The sequence below is a fragment of the Triticum urartu genome, chromosome 3 (assembly GCF_003073215.2).
Source record: "Triticum urartu cultivar G1812 chromosome 3, Tu2.1, whole genome shotgun sequence".
NCBI classification, from domain to species: domain Eukaryota; kingdom Viridiplantae; phylum Streptophyta; class Magnoliopsida; order Poales; family Poaceae; genus Triticum; species Triticum urartu.
This window is the reverse complement of record NC_053024.1, coordinates 268,549,704-268,560,437: the sequence shown is the minus strand read 5'-3', so window position 1 is coordinate 268,560,437 and position 10,734 is coordinate 268,549,704.

Genomic DNA, 10,734 nt, shown 5'->3' with positions numbered 1-10,734 from the left:
TGGTGGGTTGCCCTCGTCTCCTCCTTATTGATACTTGCATTGTGCATGACCCTACCTCCTTATGAGGGTTATGCCGGTGGGAGTAGATGGAATACTAAAGTAGTGCTACGCAAAAAGGGACGGGTAAAAGCATGGTGATGGAGGCATAGCATTTTCAAAGGACGTTTCGAAAACCCCGTCGGGTGCCACTTATGCCCGAGGGAGATAATGAAATGGGTAACCACTTGATGACGAAGTGGTGTACCGAGGCAAGTGTGTGTGTTGTTTTCGAAAACGGATTAGATTTAAGATTTGTCGACTGTCCCAACCTTACATGCGCAACCACTCTACCCTTATATGGGAAAGGGCATTATTGATTACTTAGGCCGATACTAGCTTGGAGCCCGCATTACTAGTGACGGGGGAGAGTTGGTGCTCTCTCTCGGGACGGGGTCGTGCCAGGTAGGGCGGCCAAGAACATTTTTATGGGGCACCGGACACACCGTTGGTACCCCGTGCCAGTGGTATGTGATGAATATAGGAGCGAGGCTCCACAATTTTAAGTTGTGAAATGTTGGGCACGGGGGTTACTACCAATCGAGTGGACTCCATGTTAGTGTCCTCTAGGGAAAGATAGTGATCGGGTGCTTACCCCGGGTACTTGAGGTACCGCGGGTCGTGGATGACACGAAAGTTCCCCGGATCTTGTGGGTAAAGTGTGCAACCTATGCAGAGTGTAAAACTATTTGAATAGCCGTGTCCACGGTCAAGGACAGTTGGGCGGTGCTGCTTAAACTACGTCCCCATGTTTTCAAACCAGCGTGAGTGTTTGGATAGTGGGAAAAGCTACTCGGGTCAAGTCAGAGGACTTGACATGATTGAGATTGGGTTGGTGCCCACTCCTTTTATGATGATACCACTACTTGGGTCAAGTCGGAGGACTTGACATGATTGAGTTGGGTTGGTGCCCACTCTATTTATGTTGATATCTGTAACCTGTCCTTATGGTTACTTGAATTCTCCTGATGCATGTCTTACAAGTTGTTGAACATGTCATTGCACTCAAAAACTAGCTTTCCGCAAAAATTTACCTATATCATGCATTGTTGTACCTTGAACCAAAACATGCGTTGCTTGCGAGTACATTCAAAGTACTCATGGGCTTGCCACTGGTTATTTAATTGGCCATGCATGGAAGAACAGGAGTTCGAAGAAGAATACTTCGATGACGAACATGCGAGCTAGGACGCTTCCCAGTCAGAATGCCTGTAGGGTTAAGGCAGATGGCATGGGTCCAAGCTATCGATGAAGATTTCCGCTGCGATGTTATACTCAAGACTTGACCATAACGGTCCTACTCGTGTAATACGGTATGTATGGATGTAAGACTCTTGTTATTCAGCTTCTGTGTGTTCAGTGAGCATTGATCTCTGGGATCACTGTACACGTGCATTCGGTGATCACGACTTATGAGTCGGGGTCCCCACAGTCATCTTCATTTCTCAGGAAAAATATCTGAAGGAGTGCCTGAAGAAGTTCAAAATGCAAGATTCCAAAATGAAGGTCTATAAAACTACAATGCCCGCGAATGGTAAGCTAGATGCGGATGTGTACGGTAAGGATTATGATATGAGAGCCTATCATTCAATGGTTGGATCTCTTATTTACCTTTGTGCATCTAGAACTAACATTATGTTGAGAGTGTGCATGTGTGCCCGCTATATTGCTGCACCAAAAGAATCGCATCACCAAGCGGTCAACCGCATTCTGAGATATTTGGCTGACACCCCCACCTTAGGTTTATGGTACCCTAAGGGAGCACAATTTAATGTTGTTGGATATTCAGACTCAGATTGGGCTGGTGACTTGGTTGATAGGAAATCTACTTCAGGGACATGTCATTTCCTCGGTAGATCCTTGGTCTGTTGGTCTTCAAGGAAGCAGAATTGTGTATCTCTATCTACGGCTGAGGCCTAATATATTGTTGTTGGCTCTTGTTGCACTCAGTTATTGTGGATAAAGCAGACACTGAAGGATTATGGCATCATGATCAAGAATATACCTCTTTATTGTGGTAATGAGAGTGCTATCAAAATTGCACACAATCCTGTGCAGCATTCTTGCACAAAGCACATTGCCATTAGACATCACTTTATTCGCGATCATGTGTCTCGAGAGGATATTGTTGCCAATCACGTCAAGACCGAAGACAATCTCGCTGATATCTTCACCAAGCCTCCTGACGAGAAAATATTATGTGCGTTACGGTGTAAGCTAAATATCCTAGACTTCGCAAACATGTAGTAAGCTGGACTCGACACCTGTACTAACACTTCCACATCTTTGAAAGGAATGGTGCATGACACTCGAAGAGTCTGAAACTTTCGATAAAGTGAATTTTTTTTTCTGAGAGTGCATACATTAACGAAGAACTAGACTAACCAGGTGTGATGCCCTCGATTCAATCGTACACTAATCATACACGCAAAAGTGTACGATCAAGATTAGGGACTCACGGGAAGATATCACAACACAACTCTAAACACAAAGTAAAATAATACAAGCTTTATATTACAAGCCAAGGGCCTCGAGGGCTCGAATACACAAGAGTCAGCGGAAGCAACAATATCTGAGTACAGACATAAGTTAAACAAGTTTGCCTTAAGAAGGCTAGCACAATAGTAACATGATTGAAAAGGCAAGGCCTCCTGCCTGGGAGCCTCCTAAGTACTCCTGGTCATCGGTGGCCGTCACGTAGCAGTAGGCACCCTCGGGGTAAAAGTAGTCATCAGTGGTGTCGTCTGGCTCCTCGGATCCGTCATCTAATAGCGTCAATCGGGTATAGGGGAGAAGTGGTAGCAAAGCAACCGTAAGTACTCATACAAAGTACTCGCAAGACTTACATCAGATCTAAACTAAGTCTCCATCTATATCAAAGGAATGGGCTGTATCTGTGGAGTGAACTGCAGAATGCCAGAAGAGAAGGGAAAACCTTTCCTATCAAAGACTAGCATGCTCAAGCATCTTGCAGCATCAGAAGAGATAAGAGTGGCATATTATATTATTAGTAAGTATGTTGTAACATCGCCCAGTGTCGCGGGAAACCGCAGCCACCTATGGGACCAGAAGGCCCCTTGCAGGTTTGGCAGGGGGATGTTGCGTTGCACAAAGAGCAAACGAGTGTGGGGCAGCACGGCAGAGATCACATAGGCAATTTTACCTAGGTTCAGGCCACCGTGAGGCGTAAAACCCTACTCCTGCATTGGTGTATTGATGGTGGAAGAGTGGTGGTGGAGCGTAGTACACTTGCCAGGCAGAGGTTGCCTCAGGGCGGCAGTTGCTACGCGTGTATGGGGGTGTGAGTTATCCAATCTTCTAACCCTTTCTATGGTTGCCATGGGCCTCCTTTTATAGATCAAGGGGTTACCACAATGGCAAAGTAGTCATTACGCACTGATAAGATAGCAAACAGTGCTATCATACCTCACTCTGCGGGCTGACGAGCGCATTAAATGCACCACTCAACGTCACATTGTTGGTTGCCCCACAAGCCTTGCCGGGCCATCTTGCCAGCTCCACGCCTGCTCGCTTGACACGTCACAGGACGGGTGTCATCTGTGGGTTTTTCCTGTAGGGAGAGGCGGCCATGTGGCGAATGGCTGCCACTTAGTCACTTTGCGGCTTGACACCGCACTGATTGACGACGTGGGTCGCGGTGGAGTGGTTGGTGAGGTGGTCTCGCCTCCGTGAGTCCCGTCAGGCCCTTTCGAGACGCCTTGGTTGTCTCCTTCTAGGCGTGGCCTCGCCCTTTGCCGGTCTCGTCTGCTCGGCAAAGGAGGCATTTCTCTTGATGGTATCTTGGTTCTCTGGCTCGATCCTAGCCCCTCTGATCTGTATGTTAGTCCTTCGAATCTCCTAGTCCTATGTACTCTGACTTGGGCTGGTGCTTCAATCTTGTTCCCGTGCCTGTGCACAGTCTGGGCAACAGACCAAAGGTTTGTTGCACCGATAGAAGCCCCAGGACCTTCCCTGAACGCGCTGCTGAGCATCGTCAGGGTAGGGCCTAATAAGTGCACAGGCGGGGTTGCTGAAGAGGCTGGTCCCTCGAGGTCTTCTTTGCTTTTTCATTAGCCTTGATACTAGGCCAGTTTCCGTTTTCCCCGCGCATGGTGTAGAGCCAATAGTGGTGGGGCCGCTCCAATAATGGCTCGTGAATGACTTTAACGGACGGGGTAAAAATTGTCAATTCACTCTTCCCACCATGCCCTTATCCTTAACCATGTATGCGGCATGCATCGCGCAGGGTAGGTAACGGAGGCTCGTGGCAAGGGAGAGCGTCAAGGTGAGGGCCTGGTCGTCTTGAATTGGCGGAGGAGGACGGTGGACACCCGTCGATGGAGCGGCTCCCCTTCCTGGTCCGCCTATAAAAGGAGGGGTGGAGGAGGGCGGAGTCACCCATCCTCGCATTCTTCCTCTTCTGTCTTCTTCTAGTCATGCTGAGAAAAGGAGCTTGGGGTCGTGCCCTGGGCTCTATCTTGATGCATTCCCTGTATCTGAAAGGGGGACTCGGGCGGCGTGGCGACAACGCCGGGAGTGGTAACCCTGGCGTGCTCACCGCCGGGCCACCCGTGGCCTTGACTTCAGTGGGAGGGTACGCGAACGACACCATGTCGAAGCTCGAGGCTGGCATGGCGCGTGGTAGTCGATCGCTCCCCATTCTTCTTCCCTTCGCGACGCCGGGGAGGGGTCATGGAGGGAAGTCGCCATTGGCGGAGGCGACCCCGACTCCTCCTAGGAGCCATTCTTTCGCCATACAGGAGGGCTCCTTGCTCCCATACACGTCTCCGGGACTTGTAGTGACTTCTAACGTCAGGGCTTCTAGGAACGACCATGCTCTCTATGGGAAGACCCAGAGAGCATGGAGTCCAACGTGACGGCCGTGCCGAGGTCTTCGGGTGGTAGTGATGCGGATGGCAGCGGCAACCCACCACGCGTCAAGAACGGGGATGACCGTTCCGATGAGTCATGTTTGTCGATGACTCCGCGTCCCCCATCTGGTCCTTCGGCAGCGTCACCATCCATGCCTGCCCTCCAGTTTCTTCCTCCCTACCGGGGAGCGGTGCCACCCTGATCCTGGGGGGCGCCGAATCCCAGCTGGGTCCGCCGCCGACCTCTTCGACCTCTTCCTGTAGGAGATGGATAGGGGCAAAGGCATTATGGGACACTTATCTTTTTATGATCTTAAATTTGTCGGCACTTGCCAAATTTTAATTCAAATAATGTAATCTCTCGAGTCCATGTTTCTGTTCTGTAATGCTTGTACTTGTATCAGCATATTAATGAAAAAGATAAACCTTGTTGAGAACCCATGCATGTGTATGCCCATGCAGAGGTGAGATGCCTCTTTAATGTAAATGAACGAGTTTTCCCCTCCACGCTATCCTGCCGGCACCCTTTTTGTCTGCCGGAGAGTTGCATCAACCGAGCAACAGACAAAGGGACCAGCCTCCCGCTAACTTCTTTTTACGAAAGGCCACTGCAACCATCCTGACCGTAGCAACGTTCGAGTCAGGGATGGGAGCACCTATGTTTCAAAAGAGTGAAGAGGGTTTCTTATGCAGAAGTTGTAGCTTACAGAACACTAACGGACATGAGGTAGAACTTATTTATTTGACTTGTGGGGGATCGCAGTGCTGGGCAATCTTCTCAACTCCTTGTCAAAGCCAAGTTCACGGTAGGAACCTACAGCTTCATGCAGATGAGAACGAATGCAGGATGCGATCCTATCTATATGCATATGAAAATGCTTATGAAATGCTTATGTAGTGATCTTGGAATGCTCGTGCATGCATGCAATCTTGGTCGGGGCCCCCCATAGTGCTTCCTTAGTCTCTCTTGCACAGGGTGATCGCCCTGGCTTTGCACAAGGGGTTACATGCAGCTAAGCCAAGGCATGTACAAAAGGGTGTCTGTCGGGCAGGGCCCGACAGCCATGTCTTACAGGTAGAACTTGCAGAGATGCTCAATATTCCATGAGTTTTGCAACTAAATGCCATCTCCGGTTTCCAAATGGACTCCACCATGCCTCGTTACTCATACTACCCGGTAAAGGGCTTCCCACTTCTGTGACAACTTGTTTGTACCCTTGGCGGACTGAACGCGCCTAAGGACAAGCTCACCTTCCACAAAACACCGGGCGTGAACCCGGCAGCTATGATAGCGACGTAGGGCTTGCTGATAGCGTGCAGCACGCATAGCAGCCCAGAGACAGTTCTCCTCGGGTAGCACAGTGTTGTCATGCCAGTGTTGATCTTGTGCTACTTCATCATAGGCAAGCACTTGAGGCGACCGGTAAATGAGTTCTGTGGGGATAACTGCTTCTGCCCGACCAGGGAGAAGGGAGTCTGCCCGGTAGCTCGGTTTGGTGTCATTCTGAGGGACCGAGGAACTACCGGCAGCTCCTCGATCCACCGACTGTCATGCTTCTGCAGCATATCAAAGGTTCTCATCTTGAGTCCACACAGCACTTCAGCGTTCACCCTCTTAGCTTGTCCATTGCTCCGGGGGTGTGCCACAGAGGCAAATGAGATCTTGCATCCGAGGGCATGAACATATTGCATGAAGGCGCAACTCGTGAACTGGGTACCTTTGTCGGTAATGATCCTTGCCGGAACACCAAAACGACACACCAGTTCTTTCAAGAACTTGCTAGCTGACTGAGCAGTCACCTTTCCCACGGTAGTCACTTCCGGCCATTTTGTAAACTTGTCGATAGCAACAAACAAGAATTCAAAGCCCTTGATTACTCGTGGGAAGGGCCCGAGGATATCGAGCCCCCAGACTGAAAATGGCCATGATAGAGGGATTTTTTGAAGAGCTTGGGCAGGCAGGTGGGTTTTCTTGGAATGGAACTGGCAGGCTTCACATTTGGTGACTAGCTCGACCGCTTCTTGGAGGGTTGTGGGCCAATAGAATCCTTGACGGAATGCTTTCCCAACTAATGCCCTTGATCCAATGTGGTAGCCGCACATGCCTTTGTGTATCTCAGCCATCAGTTCCCTTCTTCCCGGTAGACACATTTCAAGTTCACACTGTTGGGCCTCCTTCTGTACAGAGTGTCATCGACAAAATGATACATGCTGGCCCTCTGGCCTACTTTTTCAGCATCATCTAGGTCGCCGGGTAGCTCTCCAGTTTGGAGGAAGTGGACAATGTGCCTTGCCTAATGCCGGGGAAACTGATCCACGAGCACCTATGGGACACGGCGAACCGAGCCCCTTTCGGTTCGGCGGGGGCGGAGATCGCGCAAAGAGCAGATCGAGGCGAAGCACGCGAGCTGTTTACCCAGGTTCGGGCCGCACGGATGCGTAAAACCCTACTCCTGCTTTGTGGATTGTATTGAGTTCTTGCTCGGGAGCGCGGAGTGCTACAGTACACCCCAGCAGCTAACGAGACCGAGCGTGAATGAGTGTTCTCCCTCCCCTACGTTGCGCATGGGCCTCCTTTTATATGCTCAAGGGGTCACCGACAGGTGGCAACATAGACAAAGGGCAAAAATGGAAAGGTGGTGGTTGGTACAACTACTTGTACAGTGTATCATAGCTAACCCTGGCGGCAGGGGACAAGGGCATTAAATGCCCGTCTGTGTCGCCCAAACAGTACAGAAAGGGACCGCCAGGGACGCCACCGTTCGCCACGATGGCTATCTTGTCAGCGCCGCTTGCCACTGCACACCGCTGGCTGCACGGCCTCCCGCCACGTACGCCTGGAAGGGCCCCAGAGCGACACGTTGGTGGAAGTGCTGGAGCGCGTGTACAGAGTGGGGGCTTGCTGCGGCAAGCGCCTTGCCGCGGTCGTTGTCTTGTCGCGTCCGGGAGCTTGTCGCTCATCGGGCCTTGCCGGGGCGCGTGGCGCGCCGCGGCAAGTTTCCTTGAGATGCCTTGGTTGGCCTTCCCGGCAAGCTCCTCTTGCCGGGGTCTTGTATGCCTCGGTTGGCCTTCCCGGCAAGCTCCTCTTGCCGGGGTCTTGCATGCCTTGGTTTAAATACTTTGTTCTCGAATGGCTCCACAGGAACCACGGAGGACCTTGGCGGTCACCCGGCAAGCCTTGCCGCGGGATGCTGCGACTGCCCGTGCACAAGTTCGGGATACTAGGGTACCCCTACTCTAGTACACCGACAGGAGCCCCCGGGCCTGGGCCATACACGGTGCCGAGCGCTGTTGGGCCAGGCCCAAGACAGGGCACGGGCACACGCGGCCTAGGTCACGCCGTATCTTTCTTCGTATCCACCGCGCCCTCCCCGAACGGCACGCGTTGATTGCGGCGTCGTGGGAGAGATCGTGGGTGGTATCTTTACTCGAAGGGCGGAACGTGCGCCCCCTCCCTCTTTATAAGCAGAGGAAACAGGGGCAGTTCGCCCATTCGCCTGTTATTGCTTCCAATCTCGAAAACCTCCGCTGCTCCACCGTCTTCCCAAAGCAACAAGAGAGCAGCGCTCTGCCCCTCCCACCGCCACCGGCACCACCAACGCCGTCGGCCTCCTCCACCACCTTCACCATGGCTCCGAAGGGCGACAAGGGGAAGGCTGTGAAGTCGACCGAGGCGCAGCGGCTTGCAGTGCTGCGAAAGGAGTGGGCCATCTTCCCCCCAAAGCTCGGCGCGAAGGAGCTGCGGGAGTACTACTACCTCTTTTGGTCGACGGAGACGCGAGCTCATCCGAGCACGAAGGTACTCCCAGCCTCTACTCATAAGATGGATCCGAACGGATATCCCTTCTTCGCTGTATTCTTCTACTACGGGCTCTGCCCGCCCTTCTCCGAATTCTTTTGTGACATCATGAACACCTATGGCCTCTGCCTCCTTGATTTCACCCCCAATGTCATCCTGACCATGGCAATTTTCGCACACCTTTGCGAAAACTTTGTCGGAGTCCACCCAAACGTAGCTCTTTTCCGTCACTTCTTCATACCCCGGGTAGAGAGAGGAGAGCCCTTATCCAGCGGAATCGCCTGGGTCTCAAGGGCCGGCAAGAAGGAATCTTATCTGGAGGGGGAATTCCGCGGCAAGTGGGAGGAGTGGAGAGCAAATTGGTGTTGGATTGTTGAGGAAAACCCATAGCCATTTACCGCCCGGCGCCAAATAGCAGCAGTACGTGGCAGCGACTGGAGCGACGTGGCCCTGGAAGATAGCAGGCTGAGGATTGCCGTTACTAGGATCCAACGCCTCAGGCTTGCCGGACTCACAGTAGGCGCCGTTGGCGCAGACTTTCTTCGCCGCCGCATCGCCCCCTGCAGGAATGGAGGAGGCCTGCCTGGGAGTTCAAAAACACGGCGGATATCATGAGGCTGCGCCCGGGGCTCAACTACAACTTCACTGTCTTGGAGCTCAACGCGATGCTTCAGGAGCTCTTCAAGTATGATCCTGAGCACCCCGAAGTATTTAGGTTGCCGCAGGGCGTCGTCCCGTTGTGCAACAACTCCGCGCTCGACCGCATCCGGGCAATGATGCCGTTGTGCGACTCGCACGGAATCGAGCCAACTTGGCAAGAGCCCGAAGACGACGTCGTGCAGCAATTCTTCGACAACCTGGTGGAAGTGGCGGTCCGCTCCGACGAGAAGGACGACCTCACCCGCGATACCACCGAGGCGGAGTTGAAGCGCATTGCCACCAGGTTGGAAGAGGCGGCGGCAGCCGCAGCGGCAGGCGAGTTCGGATTCACCTTGGAGGAGGCAGCGGCAGCAGAGGCGGCAAACCGTGCCGAAAGAGAGGAGCTTGCCGGCAAGAAAGAGCTTGCCCGACAAGAGGAGCCTGCCAGCAAGAAAGACCTTGTCGGGCGTGACGGCGAGCCGAGCGAGCCCGCCGAAAGCGCGGGTGGCTCGTTGGAGATCAACTCCTCGTCCTCCTCATCCTCAGACAGCACGCCGCAAGCAGATCCTCCATCCCCGCCAAGAAGGCATCTCCGCAAGGCCGGGGATGTAGCGGAGCGGCAGACGGGCCAACAGCCGCCGCGCCGCGCGACTCGCTCCACCGCGGCAAGCACTGTTGCCGTGGGAGCGTCTCACGCTGCCGCAGCAACTGGAGCAGGGTCGTCTCAGGCCGCCACCACCACTGTTCCCGCCAAGCGGCCAAGGGGACCTGACTTCGACTTCTCCGCGTTCAGCTCCGACGAGGAAGAAGAAGAAGAGTAAGTTTCCCTTGTTGTACTTGTAGTTCTTCAATTCTTGCTGTTGTGCCTTGTATCTCATTTGCCTAGCTCCGAACTCATTCCTTTTCAGGACGCTGGCCCAGAGAGCGGCGAAGAGAGCCAAGATCCCGGTGATCAACATTGATGACCTGCCCACTCCGCCAGAAGAGGGTGTGCCTGAGATCACCTTGCCGGACCCGGCAATCACTCTCCAGAGCAGCCCCCAGCGTAAGCACATGGTTTGCTTTCCGCCGTTGGGCGCGCATGGATGCTTTTTCTTTGCTGACATCTTGATTGTCGATTTATGTAGGAGCAGAGCAGCCCCACCAGGAGCGTCCGGAGACAGCCCCTGGCATGCCATCTGCTTCGACTACGCCGCCAAGGGAAAATTCTCCGGCAAGAGATTCTCTGTCAAGGGGGAGTTCTCCGGCAAGGGGGAGCTCTCCGCCAAGGGACAGCACCAGCGTCCCCCCGATGACAGAGACTACGACCGCCGAGCCCAGCTTGGGTAATCTTCTTGCTTCAAAAATTTCCCTTGGGTTCTTCTTCTTTTCTCTTGGATTTTTGCTTGA